The 11,838-nt window shown below is 35.4% G+C and overlaps 1 pseudogene; it reads left to right on the top strand.

Annotated features, from left to right (window-relative positions):
* Window positions 1-786: 786 nt before the first annotated feature.
* LOC121491846 overlaps window positions 787-11,838 on the top strand; it is a 73,030-nt pseudogene continuing 61,978 nt past the window's right edge.

The following is an 11,838-nucleotide window of genomic DNA, read 5'->3' as shown; positions in this document are numbered from 1 at the left end:
GAATTTTCTTTTTATTACTTGTAAAGTAGAATAATAATATAAATAACAGAAAAGTTATTTGGATATGAATTTTAGTTCTTGTTCAATTTGTCTTAGCTTGAGTTCCTGCTTTGCTTTCTTTTTTTTTTTTTTCTTCTTTTTCCTGCTTTGCGTTCTTGATATGGTCTTTCTCACACAAGGAAGGGACTATTGCCAATGTGGCTCAAAACTCATGACTTGTTTTCTCCAAATTTAAAACTAGATTACTGTTTTTACTGCTAAGATAATGCTTATTCTTTGACACCATATGGTAAAAATTTTGTAGGCTCTGTGTTGTTATAAAGGAAAGATGCTATAGTCATTTTTATTCTTAATGTGTAGGCTTCAAACATAGGAGTTGCTCAACAGATATTTGTTGAATTATGAATGAATACACAAGTAAATGAATAAAGGATGTTTTTCATGATTTAGTCCGCAGCTCACACTCTGGGGTTATATATCAGCATATTTGTATATATTATATAGGTATTTCTTCAGTCAGCAGATCCACCTGAAATATTTCATAAAGTCTTGTCATTCAATAAATCCTTGTCTTTTTGTATCCCCAACGAATATACTCAGTTTTTGAGACAAAACGTGAGATTAAGAAAACTGCCTTCAGTTAAATCATACCAAATGGGTTTGAATTTCTTATTTTTTTTATACAAACTGAAAGAAAATGTGCTAGCTGTTGCTAACTCCAGTCACAAAGGTCAGACAACAGTTTGGTTGTGGGTGAGTGACCTACAGAGTTTACTTGTCGTTTTGATGAGTTTGGCCCTCAATCCCAAAACTTTCCTGGATGGATTAACAGGGAACACAATAATGGTGAAACTTAAGTGGGGAATGGACTACAAAGGCTATGTGGTATCTGTAGATGGCTATATTAGCATACAGCTGGTAAACACAGAAGAATACATAGATGGAACATTGGGCATTTGGATGAATTTTTAATAAGGTGTAATAATGTCTTTTAGATTAAGGGTGTTGAAGAAGAGGACAAAGATGGGGAAATGAGAGAACAACATTTGTTGTGGGGAATTTTTAAATATATATTTCTAGAAAATAAACATTTTTTAAAAAGAAATTGAAAGTAAATGAAGGATATATAGTCTAAATCACATCTTGGGAAACTGAGTAATTTTCAGTAAAGTATCAGCCATGTGACCATGTTAGCTTAGGTTTTCCTTTTATCTAAAATATTTATTCAGAGGTTACTTTCGATATATACTATGCATCTGGTACTCATGGAATATGTTATTCAGAATTTTGAGGTGGAAGAAGTCAGTCATAATTATTTAAAACTGTAAAATACCAAATCTCCAAATCTTACAGTGATAGATATAGATACATGTAAAATGAATTTGAATGGATGGATTTAAACTGTTTCTTTTTAAACTGGTTTTTGTGAAGGATAACATATCACTTATAAGATAAGAGTCTTACAGAGTGATTCTTAACCAGAAGTGAACATCAGAATTATGTAATTTTTTTGGAGAAGTACACATGCCTGCTATGCTTTCACCATCAACCTAAGTTTACCGGGTCAGATATTCATTTTCTTAAAAGAATTTTCTAGGCAAATCTCACACAGCTCAAAATAAGTATGGTGGTTATTCAACTTCTATTCTAATGATGACAGGTGAAAAGCTGCATTAGTTTAAATCATGGAAACATCTGAAATAAGCACTCCCCAAAATGTCAGTGGCTCAGTTAGTTTCTTAATCAAATCTCATTTGTTATAGGTCACTCAGGGACTAATATCATTTCATGTAGTAGTTTCTACTATATGGAGTTCCTTCACTTAATACTATGCATATAGCCTTCACAGAAAAAAAGGGTAGGCCTGCTTGTAATCACCTCATCTCAGAATATCATTTTGTTAATAGAACACATTACATTGTCCAAATTAAATGGAAGTGAGGCAAGAAATATCAATTAGTAATGATCCAAGAAGAAAATATCAAACTTTGATATTGGTGATACCCTGTAACATAATAAGTAGCCAATAAATATTTAAAAATAAATATAATTCTGAAACATTATTTCTTACATTATGTGATCATTGTAAGTCTTACATCTAAATATGTCTGACTTCAGAAATGTAATAGATCAATATGATGACTACTACAAAACAAATTTCGTACTACTCTGGTCCTGGCTATAAAAATAAATAAATTACCTACTTTATCAAAAGTTCTAAAATCATCATTTAATTTGTTCAACTCTTATAAGATATCCACTTAGTTTAATTGGAAAAATAGGTCAAATCTATTTTTCATTGCATCAATCAACTGTTCTAACAATACATGGTCTTCTACCCAACAACTATTAATGAAGATAATTGCTCCAAGTATTGTGCAAAAGGGAAAGAATCATTTCTTAATGGAAAATTGTACTAGTCTATGAAAATTGCACTTTGGCTACAGATACAAATTTACTTCCTGTACTCTAATATTTGACTCATTTTCTTCCATGTGAGTAAGCTCTGATATACATTTTTAAACCCCGAATATATTTCGGTACCAAGAAAGGAATCCATGCCATTTGGTTTTCAACTTGTGCAATATGCAAGTCTAAAGATTAAAGGTAAAATAACCTGAGCCTATAGGATTGGTGAGATATTTGTAGCTTCTGTGCCATAAATTTCTACCTACTTTGTGCTTTTTTTAAAGGATATTGTGAGAATAATATATAATGTGCATTACATTATAAAATACAGCTATAAACAAACCAAAAACTTAATATATGAGGTGAAATTATTCAAGATGTGGTAAAACTAATATAAAAGTTTCTTGACCAATATTTGTTGAAAGAGTGAATACATACAAGAAGATTAATTTGATAGAATCTCCATATAGCTCATATAGAGATACTAAGGAGATCTGACACAGTGAACAGGTAGGAGATGTTTTTGACTAAGCAAGTGATGCACTTATTTCTTTGAATTAACTCTTGTCTTTAAGAGAAAGAGCCACTGTAAAGTCTGATATTTTTGCTATTCACAGTCACACAGAGCATACAATAACTTCTACAAAATAGCTGGGGACAATTGTTTGCAACTTGGAACTAATAATAGTTTGAACCATTTAGCTAAAATATATTTTCAAGAAGTCAAAGAGAGATCCCGAATAACCAGGGGAATATTGAAAAAGAAAACCAGGGCTGGAGGCATCACAATGACGGATTTCAGGTTGTACTACAAAGCTGTGATCATCAAGACAGTGTGGTACTGGCACAAAAAACAGACACATAGATCAATGGAACAGAATAGAGAACCCAGAAGTGGACCCTGAACTTTATGGTCAACTAATATTCGATAAAGGAGGAAAGACTATCCACTGGAAGAAAGACAGTCTCTTCAATAAATGGTGCTGGGAATATTGGACAGCCATGTGCAGAAGAATGAAACTAGACCATTCTCTTACACCATACACAAAGATAAACACAAAATGGATGAAAGATCTAAATGTGAGACAAGAACCCATCAAAATCCTAGAGGAGAACACAGGCAATACCCTTTTTGAACTTGGCCACAGCAACTTCTTGCAAGATACATCCACAAAGGCAAGAGGAACCAAAGCAAAAATGAATTATTGGGACTTCATCAAGATAAAAAGCTTCTGCACAGCAAAAGAAACAGTCAACAAAACTAAAAGACCACCTACAGAATGGGAGAAGATATTTGCAAGTGACCTATCAGGTAAAAGGCTAGTATCCGGGATCCCTGGGTGGCGCAGCGGTTTGGCGCCTGCCTTTGGCCCAGGGCGCGATCCTGGAGACCCGGGATCGGGTCCCACGTCGGGCTCCCGGTGCATGGAGCCTGCTTCTCCCTCTGCCTGTGTCTCTGCCTCTCTCTCTCTCTCTGTGTGACTATCATAAATAAATTAAAAAAAAAAATTTAAAAAAAATTAAAAAAAAAAAAGGCTAGTATCCAAGATCTGTAAAGAACTTCTTAAACTCAACAGCAAAGAAACAAACAATCCAATCATGAAAGGAGCAAAAGACATGAACAGGAATTTCACAGAGGAAGACATAGACATGGCCAACAAACACATGAGAAAATGCTCTGCGTCACTTGCCATCAGGGAAATACAAATCACAACCACAATGAGATACCACCTCCCACCAGTGAGAATGATGAAAATTAGCAATACAGGAAACAACAAATGTTGGAGAGGATGTGGAGAAAGGGGAAGCCTCTTGCACTCTTGTTGGGAATGTGAACTGGTGCAGCCACTCTGGAAAACTGTGTGGAGGTTCCTCAAAGAATTAAAAATAGATCTGTCAAAAAAAATAAAAATAGATCTGCCCTAGACCCAGCAATTGCACTGCTGGGGATTTACCCCAATGATACAGATGCAGTGACACGGAAGGACACCTGCACCCCAATGTTTATGGTAGCAATGTCCACAATAGCCAAACTGTGGAAGGAGCCTCGGTGTCCATAGAAAGATGAATGGATAAAGAAGATGTGGTCTGTGTATACAATGGAATATTACTCAGCCATTAGAAACGACGAATACCCACCATTTGCTTCAACGTGGATGGAACTGGAGGGTATTATGCTGAGTGAAGTAAGTCAATCAGAGAAGGACAAACATTTTATGGGCTCATTCATTTGGGGAATATAAAAGGTAGTGAAAGGGAATAAAGGGGAAAGGATAGAAAATGAGTGGCAATATCAGTGAGCGTGACAGAACATGAGAGACTCCTAACTCTGGGAAACAAACAAGGGGTGGTGGAAAGGGTTGTGTGTGGGGGTTTGGGGTGACTGGGTGACAGGCACTGAGGGGGACACTTAATGGGATGAGCACTGGGTATTATGCTATATGTTGGCTAACCGAACTCCAATAAAAAAATATACGCAAACAAACCTTCAAGAAGTCAACAATTAAAGATATGTGAAACAAAATGAGGTCCTTTATTAATCTTAATCTAGGCTATAGGATCTTAAAATCACAGACAACTAACCAAATTTTAAGTGCATAATGTTAAGTGGAAGAGTTTAAATTGATCACCGAAAGACAGGTTTTTAAAGAAAGTATGAAAAATTAAAGTTTAAGAATCAGAGCTATTAAAGAATAAAGGTACTACCATGGGGAAATATAAGTGGCCTACAAAAGGACATTCTGAGTTAAGAAATTCAATACAAACATTCATGCTTAACAATGTCAAGGTCAGGAAAGATATGGACTCTTTCATTTCAAATTTGCATATTCACATTTGGTAAAGCCCTGTCAGGTTTGTAGTTTCAAATACTGTTATGACATTAAACTAATTCCATTTAATTCCATTAAAAAATAAAAATAATTTATTATTTCTATACGTATAATTCCTGCGTTTTTTTCCCCAAATTTTTCATTTGAATGCAGTTGGCAAACAATATACATTAGTTTCAGGTGTATAACATAGTGATTTGACAAGTTTAAACATTACACTATGCTCACCAGAAGCATAGTTACCATCTGTCACTATACACTGTTTACCTCACTATACAATGTCACCTTATAATATCATTGACTACATTCTTTTTGCTGTGCTTTTTATTCTCATGACTTATTCATTCCTTAATGGGAAATCTGTATCTCCCACTCCCCTTCATCCATATGCCCATTCCCCCTGCTCCCCCTACCTACACCCCCTCAACCCCCTGGGGCCCTGGCAATCATCAAGTTGTTCTCTGTATTTAAAGGTCTGATTCTGCTTCTTGTGTTTCTTTTTCTTTTTAAATATTTTATTTATTCATGAAAGCCACAGAGAAAGGCAGAGATGTAGGCAGAGGGAGAATCAGGCTCCCTGTGGGGAGCCTTATGAGGTACACTTAACTCAGGACCTGGGGATCAAGACCTGAGCTGAAAGCAGATGCTCAACCACTGAGCCACTCAGGTGCCCCTTGTTTTCTTTTTAAATGGCATCACCAGATTCATAAGTAATGCCTGATTTCATAAGAAAATAAAAAGTTATCCTTCTCCCCTCTTTTTCCACCAGTAGGTATTCATGGTATTTTTTTTATTTTTAAGATTTTAGTACTTGAGAGAGAGAGAGAGAGAGAGGAGGGGCAGAGAGAGGGAGAGAGAGTGTCATATGAAGACTGCGCTCAGCACTGAGTCTGACATGGGGCTCAATCTCAAAACCCTGAGATCATGACCTGAACCAAAATCAATAGTCAGACACTTAATTGATGGAGGCACCCATGCACCTCTACTCATGGTATTTCTAAAGAAATACCAAGTCCTGCTTATTGTACTTCTTTAGCTCAGGGATTATTACATCCACTGATTGCGTTAAGAATGTCCTAACAAGTTTCACTATCGCTAGTTTGCCTCAATTTCAACAGTGCTATCAGATTGGTCTTTCCAAACTTCATGTCTGATATGTATTTTTCCTAAATAAAACTTTTTAAAAAATGATTGCCTATAAAGTTCGAAATGTCTACTGCATCAGTTACCAATATGACCTATGGTACAAATCCAACTTACAACTTATTATGGTAAGCTTGACAAGCTAAAATGATCTTTACATTGATTATATTTTAAGTAATTATATAATTACCTAAACAATATCTTTGTGCCTGTAAAGCCTAAAATATTTACTCACTGGCTCTTTATAGAACAAGATTGTAGACAACCATGCTAGAAACCTGTGGAAAGCCCATTACATACACTCTTACTCTGTCAGCCTTCTCTCTCACTACACCATTAACATTTAACTTTCTAACCAAGCCAATCCTGGAAACTGTTGAATTTTTAGAAAGTAAAATGCTCTGTTTTCAGCTTTGGGCCATACCTCAGTGTTCTTTAAGTCTGTAATATTTACTTCTGCTATCTTCATCATTGGACAAGCCTTTTCTTCCCTCAAATTCAGTTTACCTTCCAGAAAACTTTATAGAACTTCCTCGCTCTAAGAAGGTGACAGTTTGCTTCTCTGGTAAACTATCATTTTTAAATCTGTGTAGTACTTGTTCTTCAGTGGAATGTGTGGTGGTCTTTACCTGGTCTTCGCTAAATGGCTACCATAGTATCTTCATCTAATATGTTCCTCTGCACTATGACTTGTCACATCCTATTAAGTGGTAGATGATAGATCTCTATCCTCTGGATCTGGGCAGGATTTGTAACTTGAATAATAGACTGTGACAGAATTGACACTGTAACAACTATGAGAATATCTCTTATGAGGCCTGGCAGCTTGAGACTCCTGCCGCTTCAAAGCCAGTGCCCATGTAAGAACTGTTATTATTCTGGATCCATCAAGTGTTAATTAGCCTATCACCTAATAAGCCTAGTATGTGATGAAGCCATGGTGAATGAGATGTCATATACACAGAGAGGGGTGTAGGAGCAATGAGACACCAGCCACGTGAACGAAGAAGACACTATGGAAGCAGATCTGCAAGCCCCAGTGCTCTACTTTATACTACATAGATCATGGGCAAATTGCCCACCTGAGCTCCTTCTACATTTCTGACCTATAAAATGTGAACAAAATGAAATTGTTGTTTCAAACCAATAGCTTGTGGGGTGGCTTGCCATAATGCGACATACAGCCAGAACAAAATAACTGCCTCATTGCTAATTTGTTGTTCCCATTTGAATGTAAGGTTTAGATGACTGAATAGAATTCTCCCTTACTGAGTTTATTTCATGAAGCTTGGCATATGGGAAATACTTTTACATGCTTACTGAATGAGTGAGTGCATTTTCAGAGTTGAATATAAGATTGAATATGTAAACGGCTCAAGTTGCAAGAAGTATAGAGCTTGCAAACTCTGTCTTCTTTATAGAGAAGAAAAAAGTAAGGGAAATGAAAAGAAAGTGGCAAGAATGGTAAGGAGGCATAAAGTGGACTTATACAGGGAAGAGGGTAAATATTTGGTAGGAGGTGGTATAAAGGAGTGTTGGGGGTCACCGAGACCAACTCTAGTTTTGGTGATTCATTAAATGGATTTAACATATAGTCTAATTCATGACTATGATTTATTGTGGTGAAAGAATATAAAGTAAAATTACTGAGAGAAAGCATATGGGGTGAAATCCTGGGGAAACCGGATACACATTTTCAAAGGTTCTCTCCTGGGGGAATCATACAGGATGGCACTTAATTCCTCAGCAATGAGTTGTGACTGCATTTGTGAAATGCTGTCAATTAGGGAAGTTCATTACAGATTCAGCATCCGAGGTTTTTCTTCTAGTTTGGTAATATAGGCAGCTTCTGCCTATCACATACAGAACCTCTAGATATTCAGAGTAAATCAAGTGTTCGGTATAAATTATACTGTTTATACAAATAGTTTAGACATAGTAAATAAGCCACTCTTATCAGTTCTAGGGAAGGTGGGAATCCTTCTGATATATAAGTTTTTAGATGACCACTAAGGCACAAACTTTTAAGTGGGTCTTTCAAAGAATGACAGTCAGACCTTCTATTACAACTCTTTTTCTGCAAAGAAGGGAAGGTATGGTCCTTGGAGGCTACCCTCAGCCCCTCAGACATTGTTATCAAGACAATGTAATAATTTGTAACTCCAGAGGAAAAAAACCTACTAAATGTTGTGTTAACCTTATATTAAATAGATTCTTTTTTTTTAAAGATTTTATTTATGAGACACACACACACACACACACACACACACACACACACACACACACAGGCTCAATGGAGGGAACCCGATGCAGGACACGATCCTGGGACTCCAGGATCATGCCCTGGGTCAAAGGCATGATCTGAGCCACCCAGGGATCCCCAATAGATTAATTTTCAATTCAGATAATCCTCCACTGACAGTCTTTAACAGAACACTTAAAATATAAGTTTTTAGTATGAAAGATAAACAAATTCTTTCCAAATAATTCTTATATTAAAAGAGAATCTTTGATTTTTTTTGACTGCAAATATTTTTTAACTATCTGCCATGTACAAGGCATGTGCTAAGGATCTTCAGTGATGGTTGTCAAACAGAGACTTCCCATTAGGACTTAACGGTGTGGAAGACTGACTAATACAGAAATAACCACAGTGTAATCTGGCAAAGGCTATACTAGAGACCTACATAGTTTGCTTTTCACACATATCAAAGGAAACATCTAATGTTGGAGTGAATGCTGAGAATATCCCTCTTCTAAAGTGCCTAGTGGGTCAAAAACTTAATTATGAGTGGGATTTATTATGGCAGAAACAAGAATGATCTTGCCTTTTAAACAGAATAATTCAACCAAAGGCTTTACAGTCCATAACACATTTAAGAATTGCAAGTAAAGTCTGTTACTAGAATACCGATCTTTGAGGGGAAAAATTAGAAGTGAAAATAAAGAATCAGGGGAATTGAGATTATTAAACAGATTTCATGGGCACACTAACAGGTCTAAACTTCAAATAAAGGCAATGAGAAGTCAATGAAGATCTTCAAAGTGAAAAGACAAGGTTAGAGTATTTTAAAATAGATTTTTTTCAAGTCCTGATGTAAAGGATGGATTAGAACAGGTTTTTCTTATCTTAGTTCATCCTTTTTGTAGGACTTTATTTTTAGAGCAGTTTCAGATTCACAGCAAAGTTGAGGGAAAGATTGAGATTTTCAATATACACTCTCCCCTGACACATGCATAACCTCCTGCATTACCAACATTCCCCACAAGAGGTGGGGAATTTGTGAAAACTGATGAACTACACTGACATAAAATCATCCCATAGTCCATATAATGATTCACTCTTGGTATTGTATATTCTATGGGTTTGGTCAAATATATGATGACATATATCCATTATTATACTATCATACATTTTGCTGCCCTAAAATCCTCTGTGCTCCACCTGTTTATCTTCCTCCCACCTCAGCCCAGCAATCATTGATCACTCCATGGTTTTGCCCTGGATTTCCAGGATGTAATATATTAGAATCATACATTATTGTAGCTTTTTCAGATTGCAGTCCTTCACTTAGTAATGTGCATTTAAGGTTCCTCCATGTTTTTTCATGGCTTGATAGTTCATTTTGTTTAAGTGCTGAATAATTGTACCACAATTTGTCCATTCACCTAGTAACGGGCATCTTTTGCTTCCAAGTTTTAGCAGTTATGAATACATTTGCTATAAAAATGTGCATGCAGTTTTTTGTGTGAACACAAGCTTTTAACTCCTTTAATACCAAGGAGCACAACTACTCGATTACATGACAAAAATATCTCTAGTTCATAAAATACTAACAACTGTCTTCCAAAATTGTTGTACCATTTTGTATTCCTACCAGCATTGTATGAGAGTTCCTGTTACTCCACATCCTTGCTAGCATATGGTATTATCATTGCTCCAGATTTTGGCTATTCTAATAGGTATATAGTGGTTATTATTGTTGTTTTAATTTACATTTCTCTAATGACATAAGTGTGCAGTATTTTTTCATATGCTTACTTTGCATCTGTATATTTTCTTTGGTAAGATGTGTGTTAAGGTTCTTGTCTCTTATTTTTATCAAGGTATTTCTTTTCTTATTGTTGAGTTTTCAGAGTTCTTTGTATATTCTGGATAACAGTCCTTTATCAGATATGTCTCTTGAAAATATTTCTTTCAATCTATAGCTTGTCTTTTTATTCTCTTGATATTGCTTTTTATAGAGCAATTTTTAATTTTAACTAAGTCCAGCTTATGCATTATTTATTTCATGGATTGTGCCTTTGGTGTTATATCTAAAATGGTATCACCATACTTAGAGTTCATCTAAGTCTTCTTTTATGTTATCTTTGAGGCGTTGATAGTTTTGCAATTACATTTAGGTCTGCAATCTATTTTGAGTTAATCTTTGGTAGGGATATAAAGTCTGTGTCTAGATTTAATTTTTGGATGTACATATCCACTTTTTCCAGCATCATCTGTTGAAGATACTAACTCTGCTCCATTGCATAAATGTCCTTTGTTCCTTTGTCAAAGATCAGTTGACTATATAAATGTGGGCATATTTCAGAGCTACTTTTTCCATGGACTTATTTGTCTATTCTTTGTCAAAATTGAACTGCCTTCATTTCTGCAGCCTTATCATATGTCTTGAAATTGAGTAGTATTAGTTCTTCAACTTTATTCTTCTTCTATATTGTATTGGCTATTCTGGTCTTTTGCACCCATATAAACTTTAGAATCATGTTGATATTGACAAAATAATTTGGTGCAATTTTTATTGGAATAGCAATTACTCTGTAGATTGAGGTGAGAAGAACTGATATCTTAACAATATTATTTCTATTCCATGAACATGAATTCTTTCTCCATTTATTTAGTTTTTCCTGATTTCATTCATCAGACTTTTGTAGTTTTCCTCAAATATATCTTTACAGATTTTGTTAGATTTATACCTAAGGGTTTCAAATTTTGGTGCTAATGTAAATGGTATTCTTCTTGACCTCAAGTACAACTTATTCTTTGCTGGTATACAGAAAAGCAATTTGGCTTTTGTATATTAATTTTGCATTGTACAGCCCTGTCACAATTGCTTATTTTTTCCAAGAAGGTTTTTTTTTTCCCCACATAGATGATCATGTCACCTATAAATATAGACAGGTATTTCTAGGTATGTATGTATGTATGTATGTATGCATGTAACTGTCAAAGAGATCAAGAGATCACAAGCAGGTAGGAGGAATAGAGGGAGAGATAAAAGCAGGCAACCTGACGTGAGACTCCATACCAGAATCCTGAGATCATGATTAAGGCAGAAGCTTAACTGACTGAACTACCCAGGAACCCTAAACAGGGTATTTCTTCCTTCCAATTTGTATACCTTTTATTTCCTTTTCTTATCTTATTGCATTGGCTATTACTCCCAGGATAATG

The sequence above is a fragment of the Vulpes lagopus genome, chromosome 5, assembly GCF_018345385.1.
Source record: "Vulpes lagopus strain Blue_001 chromosome 5, ASM1834538v1, whole genome shotgun sequence".
In the NCBI taxonomy this organism is placed as follows: domain Eukaryota; kingdom Metazoa; phylum Chordata; class Mammalia; order Carnivora; family Canidae; genus Vulpes; species Vulpes lagopus.
The sequence above is the reverse complement of the archived record's forward strand: the minus strand, read 5'-3'. Positions and strand labels throughout refer to the sequence as shown.